The sequence below is a fragment of the Gymnoscopelus microlampas genome, assembly GCF_963454915.1.
Source record: "Gymnoscopelus microlampas genome assembly, contig: SCAFFOLD_202, whole genome shotgun sequence".
In the NCBI taxonomy this organism is placed as follows: Eukaryota; Metazoa; Chordata; class Actinopteri; order Myctophiformes; family Myctophidae; genus Gymnoscopelus; species Gymnoscopelus microlampas.
The window spans coordinates 22,465-43,060 of record NW_028155558.1 but is presented as its reverse complement, the minus strand read 5'-3'; the positions used below and the strand labels follow the sequence as shown (position 1 = coordinate 43,060).

Sequence of the window (20,596 nt, the reverse complement as noted above, 5' to 3'; positions counted from 1 at the left end):
GTACTGATAGCAGAATGGAATTGCACAGTAATTATGTCAGGAGTGGAGGAAGTTGTACTTGATACAATATTGGTACATTTGCATTGTAAATGTATCATTCAAAACCACCTACATTTACAATGCTCTGGAACCCTTTGCTCTTTAGCTCTTTTCACAGTTCCTTGTCTGTTGGTCCAATGGCGTCTCCCTTAAATGAATGCCTCACAGTCTCAAGGTCGCCAGTTCAAGCCTCACTTGATGCAGACTTAATTTAAGTTGAATTGCAAACAACATGACTGTATCAATGAATACATGTGCAAATGGTAAAGATAACCTGAAATGCTTATTTGAGAGTACGCTTTTTCAATGTGTGACATACTTCATTCTGAAAATAGCCGATCTACAATCTCAAAACTTTTCAGATAGCAACGTGTTTATGAGCTTGTAGATCAGCTGCTTTCACTGTTTTCGGTTGCGAGGAGACATACAATTTCTCTATTGGTAAATGTTTGTGAACGAGTGATCTTAGTGTTGGCATCTCTCTCTCTCTCTCCAGTTTCCACGTCTCTCTCTCTCTCTCTCTCTCTCTCTCTCTCTCTCTCTCTCTCTCTCTCTCTCTCTCTCTCCAGTTTCCATCTCTCTCTCTCTCTCTCTCTCTCTCTCTCTCTCTCTCTCTCTCTCTCTCTCTCTCTCTCTCTCTCTCTCTCTCTCTCTCTCTCTCTCTCTCTCCAGTTTCCATCTCTCTCTCTCTCTCTCTCTCTCTCTCTCTCTCTCTCTCTCTCTGTCTCTTTCCCTCCCCCTCTCTCCAGTTTCCATCTCTCTCTCTCTCTCTCTCTCTCTCTCTCTCTCTCTCTCTCTCTCTCTCTCTCTCTCTCTCTCTCTCTCTCTCTCTCTCCCAGTTTCCATTACTCTCTCTCTCTCTCCAGTTTCCATGTCTGTCTGTCTCTCTCTCACTGGCCCCGTATTATCGCTGCTTGCAGCTATATTTATTATTATTATTATTATTATTATTATTATTATTACCCTTATTATTATTATTACCCCTAGTAGTAAGATTATAAAGGGTGAAAACATAATCTCCATCCCACGCCTTCGGCATGGTGGACTAAAATTCAGCACAGCTGAAAATCCAACTGTACTGATAGCAGAATGGAATTGCACAGTAATTATGTCAGGAGTGGAGGAAGTTGTACTTGATACAATATTGGTACATTTGCATTGTAAATGTATCATTCAAAACCACCTACATTTACAATGCTCTGGAACCCTTTGCTCTTTAGCTCTTTTCACAGTTCCTTGTCTGTTGGTCCAATGGCGTCTCCCTTAAATGAATGCCTCACAGTCTCAAGGTCGCCAGTTCAAGCCTCACTTGATGCAGACTTCATTTAAGTTGAATTGCAAACAACATGATCTGTATCAATGAATACATGTGCAAATGGTAAAGATAACCTGAAATGCTTATTTGAGAGTACGCTTTTTCAATGTGTGACATACTTCATTCTGAAAATAGCCGATCTACAATCTCAAAACTTTTCAGATAGCAACGTGTTTATGAGCTTGTAGATCAGCTGCTTTCACTGTTTTCGGTTGCGAGGAGACATACAATTTCTCTATTGGTAAATGGTTTGTGAACGAGTGATCTTAGTGTTGGCATCTCTCTCTCTCTCTCCAGTTTCCACGTCTCTCTCTCTCTCTCTCTCTCTCTCTCTCTCTCTCCAGTTTCCATCTCTCTCTCTCTCTCTCTCTCTCTCTCTCTCTCTCTCTCTCTCTCTCTCTCTCTCTCTCTCTCTCTCCAGTTTCCATCTCTCTCTCTCTCTCTCTCTCTCTCTCTCTCCCTCTGTCTCTTTCCCTCCCCCTCTCTCCAGTTTCCATCTCTCTCTCTCTCTCTCTCTCTCTCTCTCTCTCTCTCTCTCTCTCTCTCTCTCTCTCTCTCTCTCTCTCTCTCTCTCTCTCTCTCTCTCTCTCTCTCTCTCTCTCTCTCTCTCTCTCTCTCTCTCTCTCTCTCCCAGTTTCCATTACTCTCTCTCTCTCTCCAGTTTCCATGTCTGTCTGTCTCTCTCTCACTGGCCCCGTATTATCGCTGCTTGCAGCTATATTTATTATTATTATTATTATTATTATTATTATTATTATTATTATTATTTATTACCCTTATTATTATTATTACCCCTAGTAGTAAGATTATAAAGGGTGAAAACATAATCTCCATCCCACGCCTTCGGCATGGTGGACTAAAATTCAGCACAGCTGAAAATCCAACTGTACTGATAGCAGAATGGAATTGCACAGTAATTATGTCAGGAGTGGAGGAAGTTGTACTTGATACAATATTGGTACATTTGCATTGTAAATGTATCATTCAAACACCTACATTTACAATGCTCTGGAACCCTCTCGTTCCAGAGCATTGTAAATAAAATAAAGTATATATTGATGATATACATATACTCCCATTTTGGTTTATATGGATGCTTTAAATCAGCGGTGTCAAACTCGCGGCCCGCGGGCGTTTTCCGGCCCACAGAAAGGTCCATGGCGGCCCAGGAAATACTTTTAAAAATAGTAAATTGATACTACATCTAACAGACATAGATTCGGAGTTTACATTGCCTTGCTCTCCCCCACTCGCTGCTACTTGGCTGCAGCAAGTACCTTTGATGGCCCGCTTTGTCTCTCCCCAGCTGTGGAATGTTGTGGCTGATTGGCTCGTTAAGAGTCTATTCAACTACTAGTCGAGTAGTAATGGCTATACTCTTTGATCCTCACACAGGAGTCAGACTCTCTCTCTCTCTATCTCTCTCTCTCTCTCTCTCTCTCTCTCTCTCTCTCTCTCAGGAGCTTGCCCAGTGAAATCCTCAGTGTTAATTGAACTCGGAGTGGATTTAACATTCTATCTGGGGAAAGCATCTGTGTCATTTTAAGATTTATTTGGCTATTCAAAAATAGCAGATCTACAAGCTCATAGTGCTGCACTGTGAGCTTGTAGATCTGCTATTTTTGAAAAATCATGGAAATCTTTACAAATGTCTCCTAAATGCTAACAGTTTTCTGAAACACTTATGTTGCTATAATGTGGTTCTCTAACTTTTTTATGTCTATATTATATATATATATATATATATATATATATATATATATAATAGGTAGTTAGAAGCATTAATCATATATGTGTTAAAAAAATAAATGTATCAAAGCTGCTTCTTTTATTTCTCAGGAGCTTGCCCAGTGAAATCCTCAGTGTTATTTGAACTCAGAGTGTATTTAACATTCTATCTGGGGAAAGCATCTCTGTAATTTTAAGATTTATTTGGCTATTCAAAAATAGCAGATATAAAGTAGATCTGCTATTGTGGATCTGCTTGTAGATCTGCTATTTTTGAAAAATCATGGAAATCTTTACAAATGTCTCCTAAATGCTAACAGTTTTCTGAAACACTTATGTTGCTATAATGTGGTTCTCTAACTTTTTATGTCTATATATTATATATATGTATATATATATATATATATATATATATATATATATATATGAGACATGAGAACGCTCCCCCCTCCCCACTTGCTGCAGTGAAACTCCTTCTGTAAAGAACAATAGGCAAGCAATTGAAGCCATAGCCATGTAAATTAACATAAGGTGTCCTCTTCTACGTCGTCAAATACCGCATTAAAAAGAGCCACAGGTGAACAGCTATTTACCATTTACCTGAAAGCTGAGGAGAAGAGAACACACACTGCTGGCTGCTGCTGACTTCTGAGACACCACTGACTGCTCCACTGCTGTGATTCATTCAATATGACTACTACGCTGTCCAGGAAAAGAAAACTTGAAGGCCGTTCATTCAAGGATGATTGGAAAGAACGCTATTTCTTCTACCAATACAAGGGCAAGTCTACTTGTATGATATGCAATATGGCAGTTTGTGAGAAGGAATACAACATCAAGCGACACTATGATACGAAGCACAAAGAGAAAGGCTATGACACGTTTACAGGAGAAGCCAGGAGGAAAAAGGCCGACGAGCTGGAAGCAGGTCTGAATGTACAGCGGTCATCTTTCCCTAAAGCGCGAGTTACTCATGATGACGCTGTGAAAGCCAGTTACATCGTTGCCCAGGAGATTGCTGCCGCTTCCAAGCCGTATTCAGAGGGGGAATTTCTCCGAAAGGTAATGCTGGCCGTGACTGAAGTGGTGGCACCTGAGAAAAGACAGGCGTTTGCTAATATCAGCCTGACAAGAAATACTACAACAATTCTGGAATTTCCATTGTATTATACACCAGGAGGCGTTGTGTAGCAAGAGCCTGAAAATGGACAACGTCATGGAAATAGTCATCAAAACTGTGAATTTTATTAGATCCAGGGGACTCAACCATCGGCAGTTTGACACTCTTTTGTCTGATAAGAATATCGGATATGGTCTACCCTACCACACGGAGGTCCGATGGTTGAGCAGAGGAGCCGTTCTGAAACGTTTTTTTCAACTACGTGCAGAAATTCATTCATTCATGATGGACAAAGGGAAACCAGTTGTACAGTTGGATGACCCAGACTGGGTTCGAGATCTTGCATTTTTGGTGGATATAATAGAGCATTTAAACGTGCTTAATGTTACCATGCAAGGCCGCAACAGGCTTGTCACTGAATATGAACGCCTCATTCATGGCTTTCAATTGAAATTAAAAGTGTGGGAGAAGACACTGTCTCAGAAAAACCTAGCGTTTTTCCCCACTTTGCTGTCTGTACATGTCGCTAATGGAAATAACAACAAGTACATGGATAAACTCTCACAGCTGGCAAGTGAGTTTAAGAATCGTTTTGAGATCTTTGCTGAGCTAAAGACAGAATTCTCTGTATTCAGTATGCCGTTTCAGACCGATGCTATATAATAATTATAATTATTATTATTGTTACAAATTGCATTGTTTGTTTTCTGAGACAAGTTCAGACAACAGATTGAAAAACAATGCTGTATAACTGAATGCGTGAGCGCGCATGTGTGTCCGCAACTGGTTCCTGCCCACCTCAAGTCACAATTTGACCAATCTTGCCCGGACACCAAATTGAGTTTGACACCCCTGCTTTAAATGATCTGTTGCCCTGTCTTCAATGCTATTTTACATTTATACAGGGAATCAGATGCTGGTGAAGACTTGATGATCCTGACTATCACACCAGATCCTGGTTTACTGTAAGTAGTACACAGTTATATAATTATATTTATATTTATTTTACAAGGTGTTTCAGCTTTATATACAGTAAAATGTGTACATATGAATTCATTTGTACACAAAATACACAATTACCTTAAATGCCTTCCCATTCCCCCTCCTATTGTCACTATTAGATAATGCTGTAGGCATTTAGCAGGCACTCTTAATGGTAGAAACTGCAGAAAACAAGCTTCAATTCATAAATAGCTTGCATTACACACAATATTAAAGCTCTATGTTATGGTGTGTGTGTGTGTGTGTGTGTGTGTGTGTGTGTGTGTGTGTGTGTGTGCGTGCGTGCGTGCGTGCGTGCGTGCGTGCGTGCGTGCGTGCGTGCGTGCGCGCGCGTGTGTTTGAACTGCAGTCATCTGATCGACTGCACGTGCGCACAAGAGTGCTCGGGCACACACACACACACACACACACACACACACACACACACACACACACACACACACACACACACACACACACACACACACACACACACACACACACACACACACACACACACTTTGAGAGAGGTGTGGCATATCATTATAAATAGCTTTCATTTCTCCATGCTTGCCTAGGACATGCAGTCAGGTAAACAGAAGGAGTTTTGAGAGGAAGACAAACAATAACAATAATCTAATATATTAATATGTGGATATTGACAGCATATTATCATTTTGTATATGATCACTGTTTTTAGGTTCTAGGTTGTATCTTCTTTATATCCTGTTAAACTATTGTTTTTTATGTTTTTATTGTTGGATTCTGAGCTTAGATTTTCACATGTAGGCTATGTACCTAACCAATGACAATAAAGTGAATCTGATCAGAATTTCTCCATTCAGATAAACAAAAAGAGGTGTGAGAGACTGACAAACGGCGACAACCCAAAATAATCTGACTTTTACTCATATAGCAAACATAATATTGGTGACAATGACTTAATAGAGTCTGATGCAGTTAACAGTATTGCTGGTAGGCTATAGGCCTGAGTTTTTGGTTTGATAAAGCTAAATTATAATAGCCAATAGTTTTCTACATAATACAGTGCCGAAGCATGTGAGTGGAGCTGGGCCTGGCTGAAAATAGGTGGGCTACGTAGAATTTATGTATTAATTCATTTGTATGTTTGCTTAAATTTTCTCTAAATATTAAAGGAGTAGTTCACCGCAAAAAAATGAGATTTTTTTGTTTTTGTCGCATTCGGCAATAATTTGACGGCTTCAATCACATATTAATCCATAATCAAGGGGAACTTGACGGGCGGACGCTGTTGTGGAGTTCACCCCAGCAAGGTGAATCCCTTCTTAGGCTACAACTCCTCCGAGGAGTCCGCGGTGATGTCTGCAATACATTCTGTATTTGCGTTAAGGCACCTGCTGCTGCTGCTCCTCCATCAATCTTGACACCCACTGGCCAATTTAGCAATTTAAAATTGCTAAATTGCGGTCAACATTATCATTGACCGAATCCTGAGGGATGCGCTCAACATGCTGTGTTATTTTAGTTGTAGTAATGAAACTACTGTAATCAAAATCACTTAATATATTATATTATTATTTTTTTGTACCCTGTGTAACCAAATGGACCCGCAAGGGTACATTTGGCAATGCTGCAATCATCATCAACCACCCGACCAGCTTGGATCATGAAAGCCCAGAGTTGGAGGGTGGCATAATAGCGGTTGAAAGTCCTGCCAAGATCCGACTGGAGAAGACTGCTGGTGCTGCAACAGTCTGTGGAGGAACCAGTGCTTAATGTGTGCCGGAGCAAGCCGGAGCTAGCTCCAGCACCTCTTTGATTGGTACCGGCACCTTTTTGTTTGGATCCGGCACCTCTTTGATTGGATCCGACACCTTTCCTGTCAATGAAAATCTATAAATAAACTATGTTTTTATCTCTGTTCTCTCTGTGTTTTATTTCTTTCTGAAGTGATCCCCGTTTGCTTATTTTTTATGCATTTTAATCAGGAAAAAATAAAAGAGGGGAAAAAAGTGATTTACGGAGTCATGTGTCACACCACGCAATGCGTAATGAGTTGTTTTGTTTCCGCACCGGCACTGTCCGCACTCAGGAGGTAAACAGGTGGTTAGCGAGCAAGCGTTAGCCTACTGCTAAAATGTCAAAGAGACAAACAAAACTGTTAACTTTTTTCAAACCAGTAGGTCAGCCTGACCCCAAACAGGCCAAAGTTGTATCGGCAGATGCCGCAGATAAACAAGCAGCAGCAGATGAGGTCTGCGCTCTAAGCAGTGCAGATGAGGAGGGAGCAGCCATGTCGGGTGATGATGACCAGCACGGGGAACGAGAAGAGAAATATCACGAGGATAAATCAAAGAGTGATGATGAAGGAGGTGAGGAGGAGGAGAAGGAGGACAGGGCAGCAGGTGAAGGGGAGACACAGACTGCAGGGGGGGTTTGGTCCATTTGGACTAAGGCTGAGTTAAAAAACAAAAAAGGCTTTTATCCCTGGCTTACAATGGAGAAGTCAGGTTTGGGCTGTGAAACATGTAAAAAAGTCGGGTCATTGGGTCCAGAAAAAACTGCAGGCATGAAACTGGCAAAAGAGTGGGTCACAGGCTCTGTCACATCCTCTGCTACAGGCTTAATAAAACAAAAAAGGGCTTTAAGGAAAAGGATCTGTGAGCATGGAAAGACTAAGGCACACGTAGCAGCATCAAGTATTTTGGAGAAGGCAAAAGATGACACATTACCAAATACAGTGATCAATAACCAATCTGAGCATATGCAAACAACTGCAAGGGTTTTCCGTACAGTTTACAAGGAGGCCAAGCGCCACAGGCCAGCATACGGCTTTGAGCACGAAATGGATTGCCAGCAGCTCAATGGTGTGGAGATGGGGAAGATTCTCCACTCTTACGTGGCATGTTCCAACATACAACAGCACATCTCATCCGAAATGAGAAGACAACTGCTTGATAAGATAGTTGAATGTGCTCCAAAAATTTGGCTCCTACTGGATGAGGCAACAGGCTTAAATAAAAAGAGCGCATTAATTGTGTATTTGAGGCTTGCCAGATATGAAATCGCCTGAGAACATATTCCTTGATCTTGTCGAGCTAGAAGATTTGAGTGCTGAAGGCATTGTCCACGAACTATTGGCTTGTTTAAAGGATGCAAAGTTAAACGAAGCCTTTCTCTCAAAAACACTCATCGGCCTCACTTGTGACGGCATGTCTGTCATGCTTGGACGCATTAGCGGAGTGGCAGCAAGATTACAAACCCTCTTCCCAAAAATATTAGTATGGCACTGCTCTGCCCATCGTCTTGAGCTAGCAGTCGGTGATGTGGTGAAAGAAATGGGGGCCATTAACCATTTCAAAATCCTAATGGATAAACTGTATAGTCTGTACAGTACATCAAATAAAAACAGATTGGAACTGAAAGACGCGGCCGAAAGTTTAGACATGCAGTTGAGAAAAATTGGTCGGGTACTGAGCAATAGATGGGTCGCATCCAGTTTCAGAACGGTCGAAGCTGTGTGGAAAAATGACCCTGCGCTCCACAAACATTTTACGCACGCAGCGGAGGATGGCTCGCGTGACAGCTCTTCCAGGGAAACCTACAATGGCATGGCAAAGCGTGTGTCGTCATATGCTTTTGTAAACAACTGGGGCATAATGCATGATGCACTACAAGAACTGTCAGAACTGTCCCTGGAGCTCCAAAAATGAGACTGCTCAATCATAATGGCACATAAAGCCATCTGTCGGCAGGTCAGGGTCTTTGAGGCCTTGTCAACGCGACCAGGACGTCACAGCGAATTAGCTCAGAAGGGAATTGATGAGAACTCATTCCATGGTGTCCCACTACATGCAGGACGAGCCAGTGATCGCACTCTGGACCAGAGGGAGTTTTTTGTAAGCCTGTCACAGAATCTGGAAAAACACATGCTGTCACAAGGGAAAAGGACAGACAACAAGTCATACAACAAGTTAATTGATGACCTATAAGTCCTGTACCTGCAATATTGGCCACAGCAGGATGCAGGGGCACTGTTTGGGGAAAATGAAGTGGAGACACTCTGCCAGCAGTTTGACATCGATGACCAGCGGAATGTCATTCGGGCGTACAGAGAATACCGTGACAATGACTGGGAAATTATCCCAGATGGACTAAAGGGCCTCGTTGCTGCCGTCAACACTGTTCCCATCTCAAGTGCAGAGTGTGAGAGGGGCTTTTCACAAATGAATTCAATCTGCACCCCCACCAGGTCATCCCTCCTCACATCCACCATCTCCTGGCTACTGTTTCTGTGCCTTGTTGGACCACCACTTAACCTTTTCAACCCCATCCCATATGTGAAGTCATGGATTGCTAAAGGACATAGAAGCGCTCTAAGCCAGAGGAGTAAAGTAAGAAGCAGGAATATGGAGGAAGCGGGCTCTATGGATGTTGTGTGGGCGGTTTTCAACAGATAAACTGAAAGGTAAGCACACGTTGTTTATTGCTATTTTCTGTTGTGCAGTGTTTTGATTAGGAGTGATGTTTGTGCTGTGAGTGTTTGGCAAGTGAAAACAAGTGGAGTTGTATGGGCTGCAGCCGCTACACTGTGGGCATAATAAGCGCATCATTGCTGTTAACCGTATACGCACTCAGCACCATGGACAGTCACAGCGAGCGGCGCTGTTTGTTGTGTGTGTAGCTGTGTGTGTGTGTGTGCGTGCGTGCGTGTGTGTGTGTGTGTGTGTGTGTGTGTGTGTGTGTGTGTGTGTGTGTGTGTGTGTGTGTGTGTGTGTGCGCGCGCATACAGTTGCTGCGCGATTGACAACGCGTCACTCAGTTTAGGCTTTATTTTTAAAATAAAACTTTCAGTCCTAATTCAATTCCCCCTCCATTGAAGGGGAACTACAAGAGACAAGAGAGCCAGTGAGAGAGACAGGAGGGGAGACCTTTGACTTGTGGTGACGTGACGTTACAATTTGACAATGAGAAGACAGTCGGTCAACACCTCTGGGAGAATAAGATTACTGTGTCTAAATGGGCAAGCATATGATTCATGGACAAAACACACAAGAACATAACAAATAAATACATCCATAAACAGGACAATTAATCAAACTGTATCTGCTGCCTGTCAAGTTTGGTTGGACATATTATTACTTACTATTTTGTTAGCCACAGTGAGTTGTGCTTACTGTACACAACTCATGTTTCTGTTAGCCACAGTGAGTTTTGCTTATTACTGTACACAACTCATATTTCTGTGTGTTAGCCACAGTGAGTTTTGCGTATTACTGTACACAACTCATATTTCTGTGTGTTAGCCACAGTGAGTTTTGCTTAATACTGTACACAACTCATATTTCTGTGTGTTAGCCACAGTGAGTTTTGCTTAATACTGTACACAACTCATATTTCTGTGTGTTAGCCACAGTGAGTTTTGCGTATTACTGTACACAACTCATATTTCTGTGTGTTAGCCACAGTGAGTTTTGCTTAATAGTGTACACAATTCATATTTCTGTTAGCCACAGTGAGTGTATGTGTGTGTGTGTGTGTGTGTGTGTGTGTGTGTGTGTGTGTGTGTGTGTGTGTGTGTGTGTGTGTGTGTGTGTGTGTGTGTGTGTGTGTGTGTGTGTGGGAGAATGTGGATGAAGTGTGTTTTAGTGTCAGGGGGTTATCATTTTTTTAAATATAAAAATAGGTATAAACAAAGGAAGGACAGAGGAGAGGAGGGAAGGAAACTATAAAGGAAAGGAATGTGTGTCTTTTAGCTGAAGATGTGGTGAACAGAGACACCTGGTGGTCAAACACTGTAAATACACCAACATTACACAGTAAGGAGAGAGGACAGCGACTGTCTCGACACACACACACACACACACACACACACACACACACACACACACACACACACACACACACACACACACACACACACACACGTGTGTAGGGCCAAGTAGGGTCAATTCAGCAAAAGTTAAGGCAAGGTCATAGACAGCATTAATATCAAAGGCCACCAAACACTCATAGGCTAATACAGTGCCAAACAAAGGCTACATTGTAACATGTCAAATCTGGCTTGAGACAACATAAAGCCTTTTCAAATGCAGTCTCATCCCTCTACTACAAACGTAAATAAATACATCAAATAACATTCAAACGTGTAGTCTACAGCAGGGGTGATGCAACTCTGATGATGGAGAGGGACACTATATTTATATTATATTTATATTTTCACTCCAGAGGGACACAATGCATACTATACTGTCTCTCCGTGTTTTAATTTGTTTTGCCACTCTATGTCACACAAAAGTAGCAAAAAAAGCCGATCATAGACACATTGAAGAGAAGAAGCCAGCAGTATAAGCCTTAAAAAGTATAATGCCTTAAAAATGAAGATGTCACACTGACTAACACAACGAGGAAGCAAAACAAATAAGAAAGACAAGTGACAAAAGGTACACGGATTGTTGTCTTACCTTAAGATGAACTGAATGAAAACAGACATGATGATTAGTCCAACAGTGGATAATATTATTTTACCAAAAGTAAAACTGTCTGACACTGACTAGAGAAAAAACACTACTGCTGCTAATTAACAATAATACATTGCACCTGTGCTGACCTACTGAACCAGGGAATGTACCATGTGTCAAGAGAGGAGGAATACAAGTTGTGGAGAATATAATATAACCTTTTGAATCGTAGTATTTAATAAGTATTTAGTAGGCTATAGTTGTGCCTTTTAGGCTTCCTGATCAAAAATTGCACAGGGCATGATATGAAATAACTTCAATATACAAAGAAATTAACATATTTAATATGTATTTAAATCTTATACATGTAAAAAAAAAAAAAAACAGACGTAGCTTTTGTGACGCGTTGTAAGCTTGTATCAGCTATTTCTGCTTTTTTTAATATTTGAAAATGTGTGGACATTTTTCAACATGGAAACGATTATGACGATTATGCAAAAATGACTGTGATTATCTCAAATAATGAATCGATTAGACGATAATGTAATATTTGTGACAGGCCTGCATTCCACTCACATGGTAAAGTATAGCTTGCCTGACTAGTTTTGCAGTTTAGTAGAGCTCTTAAGCCAGTTCACACAGTGGCAGTTTAGTAGAGCTCTGACACAGTGGCAGCGCACACTTCCTTCAGTTTATCTCTGACCCTGCTTCTCCTCTCCTCTCCAGTTTCCCGTGATCCCGAGCTGAGTTGGAGCAGCCAGCGGAGCCCACACCCCTCTTCCCCGTGGGCTTTAATCCTCCATTTTGCCTCCTAGCTGCATGCTGTGCGCTTGGGTCACACACACCATTCATAACAAAATGACAGCAAAGCTAATAACAGACTCTATGAAAGCCCATGTAAAACAGAGTCATCAGTGACTTATCCACCTGAAATGTGTCTAGCTTCCTTAAACAGAAGAGGCGCTGCCGACCTTTCTTACACACCATTTCAGTATTAGAATCACATCAGTAGTTTATTTATGACACTACTCTGAGGAGCTGGTGGAGATCGTCTAAAATCAATGCACATGTCATGACCAAGGCTCATAGACCTCCTGCACCCAAGCATGAGCAACTCTCCTTTGCTGAGGGTCAGGGGGTCAGATGTGATGGTGGTTGGTCAGGATGTGTATCATATGTATAGATATGGAGCATCTTTTGGGTGACAACCTGGATCAGCCACTTCTGATGCCTGCTGGGCACAACAGCAGATGGAGCTTAGGAAGACATACCATCATTCCTCCAGAACATCAACATCAATGATGGTCCCTTCCCGGCCAGAACGTTTGCCAGGGCCAAAGCCACGCTGAGAGAGGGCAAAGCCACGCTGAGAGAGGGCAAAGCCACGCTGAGAGAGGGCAAAGCCACACTGAGAGAGGGCCAAAGCCACGCTGAGAGAGGGAGTATCGTATAGTATAGTATAGTATAGTACCTGTGTAAGACCAGTTAGTGAAACTCAGTTAGTACTCAATGTGAGAGAAGATCATACAGTACAAGTACATCCTGGCAGCTCCAATTGTTAGAAAAGGCCTAACACGTAGACAGGAAAGTGTGACTTAAATCTCTTTAATTGATGTTAATGCCAGCCTTTAGTCAGTGGTCAGCTGACATTTTATAAATTCATTTTACAAATGAAAACTGAAAAGTGTTTTTGAAATCATTAAGTCTTGTCATTTCTTTATTTGTCAAAATTATATCTTGCCAATAATTTGACTAATTAGGGAAGGTAGGTTATTTGTTGAGCACTTTTCAACAACAAGGCAATTCAATGTGCTTTATGCAACCCATTGAGCAAAAATAACTCGTTAAAACTTTCAAAGTTAAACATCTATCTCCTTATTATGGAACAACACAAAGGACATTTGAAACCAAAAACAATAATGAAGTACAAATGACACAGAAAAATAACAGTGTAAAGTTATAGTGCAGAAGTAATCACTTAAAGGGACTACACCATGAATTTAAAAAATAATAATAATATTTAATATCATATTGTTTATGTCCCTCAAACGTTTTTCAAAAGGTTTGAGCCTAAATCAAGCCTCAGATATACTCATTCCAACTAACTTCTCTTTGGCTTATAAAGCACTTTCAGCTGCAATACAAAAACGTCCTGTTGGGCAGAGGGGTGCTACTGAGCAATTTTGTCTGTCAAAATACATGGGCAGAAATGCAAGTGACGTAAGCAACATTGCCATTCTGAGATGGCCTGTTCAGACACGCCCATTCTGAAAATCTCTGAAATGAGAATGAATGACTGAATGTTAAAAAAAAAAAAAATTTGGGGTACAAGAGACACTGGGGAGCCCAAAAAATACCCCCCCCCCCCACCTGGACGTTTTTATTTAGACATTCAGGTGAACAAACTTCGATCAGTTCAGAGGAATAGAATGGTTATCCTACAATGTAGACACAGACAGGTGGAAGCGCTGGGAAAACTAGATAATTACCCAGATTGCCTATAGGCCACAGGTGAGGTGATTAGGTGAAATAGTTTGTATGTATTTATTATTGCACACTGTAGCTGCTGTAGTTACCCAACTCACCAGGAGTCAGGAAAGAACATTAAGAAAATGTATTCAGTTAATTAAATGAAATTAATAGAAGCTGTGTGTGTGTGTGTGTGTGTGTGTGTGTGTGTGTGTGTGTGTGTGTGTGTGTGTGTGTGTGTGTGTGTGTGTGTGTGTGTGTGTGTGTGTGTGTGTGTGTGTGTGTGTGTGTGTGTGTGTGTGTGTTCAAACAGGGATAGACAATTTCAAGCATGAGTCATGTAGACTGTACACAGTCTTCCTTGATTTTAGAGATGCATTTGGGACTCTTTCGCATGATGTTCCCATGATCAGGTCACTTGAGGAAATAAAACTACCTCAAGTCTACATTGACATAGTGAAAGACATTTACAGTGAGTCCTTCATCCAGGTGATCTGCGGAAAACAGCTGACTCAACCTATTCAATTAAAGACAGGCATTAAGACTGGCTGCCCATGGAGTGCAGTTAACCTCATAATTGCCATCAGCCAGTGGTTAAAGTGGTTATGTCTGTGTGCCCCCCACGGTGAGATTTCCCCTAACCCAGTACAGGGTTAAAATAGAGGCTTCAATAGAGAAGATGGTTAATGCCTCTGGTGCCATAAGCACGTATGCTTCTGGGGTCGACAACCTTTCTGACATGAAGTGCCATGTTTTTATTTTCTTGATAGTCAGTGTGCCTTATCAACATTAAGTTTAATCATTAAAACCAATCAATATGAAATATTTCCAACAGATTTTGATGGTCCAAATACAAATACAGTACATAACAACCTTTATTGTCTTAAATATTTGCTTTCACATCAGGTCATTGTAATGATCATTAGACTAAGAGCAAAAACTCCAACTAATTTATCTCTCAGACTCCCTCCCCAGTCAGAGTTCAGAGTTTGAATGAATGTAGAATTATGTGCAGGATGTACACATTTACATTTACAAATGTGAGGGGGATTTATTTTACTTTTTTCCCCTCACAGTCTCACACTTATGCCAGTGTGCCAGTGATCACCCTCCCCTGTGCCAATGTTGGCACCCGTGCCTAAGGTTGCCTACCCCTGGATAGGATAGTCTCTGCTTGCAGAAGCGGCCCTAGCTAGTTCTTACCTGTACCTCGTGGTATGACAGCCTGACAGAGTCACTCAAGGTAAAGTTGTAGTCAGGACAGAATAGACTTATTAGAGTCATAATAGGGTTGTGGTCAGAAGACCTCCCCCCCCCCCCCCCCCCCCACACACACACACACACACACACACACACACACACACACACACACACACACACACACACCGAAAAATCGATTAAGAAAAGAGAAACCAACAGTAATACAACTAATCAAAAGTAGCACTGTAAATCTGGTGTAAAGGTAGCTCTCCACCGCACCGACGTCGGCGGCGGTAAGTGTGGAAAGCGTCTGTTGCAGAAAATGTGCTGTTGAATGGGCGGTGGGTACACTGCTACGTCGGGTCACAAGTTGTAGGGAAGCAGTGGGCTTGTTGTTGAAAAAGACATCAAGCCATATTAGCACCAATGCACCATAGTAGCCGTCTGTCGGTGTCGGCTCTCAGGTGCATTCAACTTTTTTCACACCTTCCAACCGACTGATCTCTGTAGTAGTCTGTTTGGTGGAGAGCTACCTTAAGCAAGATGCTATTACACGTGTTGAGTGTACAGGCGTGCGTGTATGAATGATGATATGAATGATATATGAAAAAATAAAATAAAATAATGCCTTATCACGTTGAAGGGCCTCTGCACACCTCCAGAGGTGCTTTCACTCCTGCCCATTATAGCTGGCTCCACAAACACAATTTCAACCAGTTGCACCTGCGTCTGTACAACCTCTATTTCCCCCCACAGCTTCCTCCTACATACTGTATGTAAATACATAAACATATGTATGTATTTATTAAATATCTATCTATCTAATACTTGGTGTTCTAGAATCAGCATGAGAAACCAACCCACTGACTAGAATCTAGTGCGTGCCACGCACGCACGCACGCACGCACGCACGCACGCACGTTAGTAGTTGAGTAATAGATACTTGGAACTGAGGGTGAATAGCCCCATACTTTCACTTCCACTTTTGCCCCCCCCCCCACACACACACACACACACACACACACTAGATCTTCCCCATATTATCTAAGTGTGATGATCAAAACAACAAGTTTTTATGAAGAGGTTGCAACAGAACAGAAAGACTCCTCATCTCTCCTCTTGTTACGGAGCATCAACAGAAGACAGTAAGTCAACATAACCTCTTATAATGTATGTATAGAGAGATAAACTGATCTTCTCTACTGAAGACTATCTACTTTGTCAATACTGTTCCATCCAAAGGGGAGTCAAAATGGTTGCATATCTTATTGATTGATATCTTAAACTCTATTATTTATTTTATTTTATTTCTTTATCTTTAAGTTATTTTGTTATAGAGATGTGCTACTTTAAATGGTTAACAGTTATGCTGGACTATGATGAATACAATATAATTCGTACTACTCTGGTTGGATGAGCAGCTGAATACTGAACTGGGTTTTGTAATTTTATCCATTGTCAGAATCCACTTTGTTTGCATTATTTTTTGTGCTAAAAGTCTTGACTTTGAGTACCTGTTTCATGGTGCAGTAGGCTGTAAGTCAATGGGGAGACTGTTTTGAGTGGTCAGTTTAGGACAGTATTTAGTGTGGTTGGATAATAGTTGTTGTTCCATCTCCCATCAGCCTTTACCAGTCTGCTGATCATCTCTACTCCTGAACGGAAGACCACAGCGCAGGATGGATACAAAGGTGACTCACAATATCCTTGATGGTGATGACTAAATATCAGGGTGCTATGGGCAATGTACCGTAACAAAGTACATGTATTTAAATACTGTACTTAATAAATGTTTTTGAGTATCTGTCATTTATTTATTTACTTTGAAAATCTGCAAACAATGCATTGATAATATACTTTGCAAGTTGTACTTTTGAATACTTTAGTATTTTTAAAAGCAAGTACTCCAATCAGGGCAGGAATTTCACTGCGGCCACGACAGCCATGGCCGGTGTTGCCCCTCCCTTTGGCCGTGTGCCCCTTAAAAAGTACATGCCCTACGGCCACAGTGGCCGTGGTGCCCCCTGACTGCACTGCCCACGCTGATTTAACCGTCTGCGCTATCTTCCTTTCAATACGGTAGACACCAGTTGTCTGGTTGAGATTCAACATCAAGTGAAACGCTGCACATAAGCAGACAGTGGTAGGTTTGATTTCGAGCCTATATTCCAGCTTAAAATGCGTGGAAGCCAAGCAAGGCTTGAGAGAGACCCGACGAGAGAGACCCGACGTTTGATCAACAGCAAACAGCAAGTCTTAATATCAAGCAAGCAATAGAAATGAATAACTGTAAAGTGCAAACAAATGAAAAGTTTAGGCTATCAATATCATACAAAAGTAGAGAGAGGCTGACTGTGACCTCGCCGCTCTGATGGACAATAAATAAATAATCCTTTTGCAACAACATGTTCTGTTCCTTTGTCAACAATGACAATTTTACATTGTTTGAGTCCATTTCTGGTCCTCAGCCCCTCATTTAAATGAATTGCCTTCACCTGTTGTGCGGCTGCGCAACAGGGCAGATCACCCTGCCAGCCCAGGTTAACCTACCCAGGTCATAGTAACAAATTAGAATGAAATCTGATAAAAACTGACTCATATACAGAATCATCTAGGCTATATATTGTCACTGTCAGATGGAAAACCTGTTCCCTTTTAAAAAATATTATTTCAAAATAATTTAAAATGGTGAAAATAGCCAATCTACAAGCTATGATTATTAATAATTAAGAAATACTATATTTCAAATAGTGAAAAATCAACTAAAGTCATAATTAGTGCAAGTTCAATCACATTTCATTTGAATGAAAATACATAGAATCTCTAATCTGTGAATCTAATGTGTCCAAGGCTGAATGTGACAAATATTGAGACCAATAGGCTATGACTTATTGGTAATTTGACAATACATTATTTTGTCAAATAAATGGGTTGTATTTCATAGATAGTTAAACTATTCTTGTACTATATTACAATTAAAGCATCCTTAACCTTCACGTTAAATTAATTATTAAAAAAAAAAAAAAAAATACTGTTTTATTTGATGGCCTTCCTGCCATGGCATTTGACCTTTGTGCCTCAAAAAATTTACAACACCAAAGGTCAAGTGGCTTTGCCCCTAAAATGACGAAATTCCAGGCCTGACTCCAATACTTAAGGACCCACTCCACCCAAAATTTGACTCAGCAACTTTCAGTAGTCATGGACCACGAGTATCTACAGTATACTTTGACTGAACTATTGGAGTTGAGTACTTTGTTCACCTTTGACTTTATAGGGCAACGGACACTCTTGATGAAGGTCCAGTGGGACCGAAACGTCTGTCAATTTCAATAAAAGCAGAGGCTGCTGAGCAAGAGCAGTGTGTGGGATTTTCTGTTCATGAAAATATTTTATTCATGTTTGCTTAAAAATAAAATAAATAAATAAACTAAACCAAATTGTCTGAAATTGAAAATTAAAACCAAAATTTAAAACTTTAAAGACGGGGTGCCGTGATTTTCAGTGATAATCATCAGGTATTAGGGTTAGTATAGTAAGTAAGTATACCTGGTTCTCACCTTAGCACCTCCTCCACCACCTTAGCACCACCCACCTGTCCTAGTTCCTCCTCCTCCTCATGCCCACACCTGTTGTGTTATGATAATGAGGGGGAGGGTATGTTTTTACTATGTCACTAAAGCGCTGTTTCTCTATTGGCACGTTTGACCCTCAAGGTTTCAGCCTCCAGGTAGAAACTCAAAATAGTCAGAGAAGACATAAAACACCATAAAAACAGTACCAGGGGGCTTAATGAAGTTCTATCAACCTCATAGACACATGAAAAACAGAAAAAGTGCAAAACCATGGCACCACCTCTTTAAGACCTTGCTCATCACTTTGATTTCCTCATTCTTCCTCATTGCAATGTTTCTCTTTCAGACTCATTTGGTTGCCATGGTGACAGTCATCTTGCTCATATCGGAAGGTGAGTAAAAAAGAAAATCTCAAACCTGTGTAGTTGTCTGAGTCATAGTGTCGGGGGCTTTGTCAGAGTACCCATTGTACCCGTCTGTTTGTGTCCCTTTTGTAGCAAGATAAGAAGATATCTGTACATGTCTGTCTACCATACAGAGATCGCTGATGTCATTAGTATGCTTTATGCTTATTACACCCTGTCTATTGGCATGCCCATATGGGCCTATTGGTTGGATCGGTGGTGGCTGGCACCACACTCCCTCGAGTCTTTGCCGATGCACTAGCCGAGTTTGAAGTCGGTCGGTCCCATGTATGCCCATGACCTATTGTGTGCGGTCGGATTTGTGTCTTTGGATAACAGGATATCCATATATGCCTATACTGTATATGGGCATATCGGGTTTGTTTATGGCTATGTCTGAGTCATAGTGACATGCCTATATATGGGCACATCGGGTTTGTTTATGGTTTTGTCTGCATAAGTCATAGTGAAATGCCTATATATGGGTGTACCATGTTTGTTTATGTACTGTATATGTCTGAATCAAAGTGACGTGGCCGTGATCTTGCCTACTGTATATGGGTGTAAGGTGTTTGTTTATGGTTATGTCTGAGTCAGAGGGACGTCAGAGGTTAAATATTTATTCATTATCCTCAATGTATATCTTATTTATTGTTGTCCTGAAACTGACATTGTTACTAAATATGCTGTGGTAATGTCAGATGAAACCAAACCAAAACAGGTTTTAGTCATGTACCTGTATAGTATACTATATACTGTACCTTGAAACACTTGGCTTGGTTTGATAAATCAGACAGCTGAAGTTAAATCACACACTGCTCCCAATACACATGCATGGTGGAATGTGTTTACGACTGTCTTCTACCTGTTGTCTCAGGGTATGCTTTGAAATGCCATGAATGCATCCCTGGACCTTCAGGAGTCTGCCATGAAACACAGCGAGAATGTGATGATTCCATGATGAACTGTGCTGCAGCACATTTCACAGTACCTGTGGGTAAGTGAAAAAGTGATATAACCTCAGTATTTTATTTTTGTGAGGTAAGACTCTGTCATAAATAACAGTCTCTCTCTAGTATGATTAAGACATTATTTGGCAGAGAGCCATAGACAATCTTTTTCACTTGTTTGTTTCAGGTAAGCTTAAACAGGAATTTAATATTAGGTCTTGCGTGATAGATACTGGCTGTTATAACGGCTCATTGAACTTTGGATTAATGGGATACTTCAATTGCTGTCACACTGACCTCTGCAATGACCCATATCCCACACGTAAGTATCCTACAGTACAGCCATATTCTAATCTATGTTTGATTAACAAT

General features: G+C 41.1%; 1 long non-coding RNA gene across 1 annotated transcript; it reads left to right on the top strand.

The window, feature by feature from the left end:
• Positions 1-16,910: 16,910 nt before the first annotated feature.
• On the top strand, positions 16,911-20,257 carry LOC311041392. The gene is made up of 3 exons (XR_014600404.1): positions 16,911-16,986; positions 19,217-19,262; positions 20,152-20,257. It is a non-coding gene; the product is annotated as an uncharacterized lncRNA (long non-coding RNA).
• The last annotated feature ends 339 nt before the right edge of the window (positions 20,258-20,596 follow it).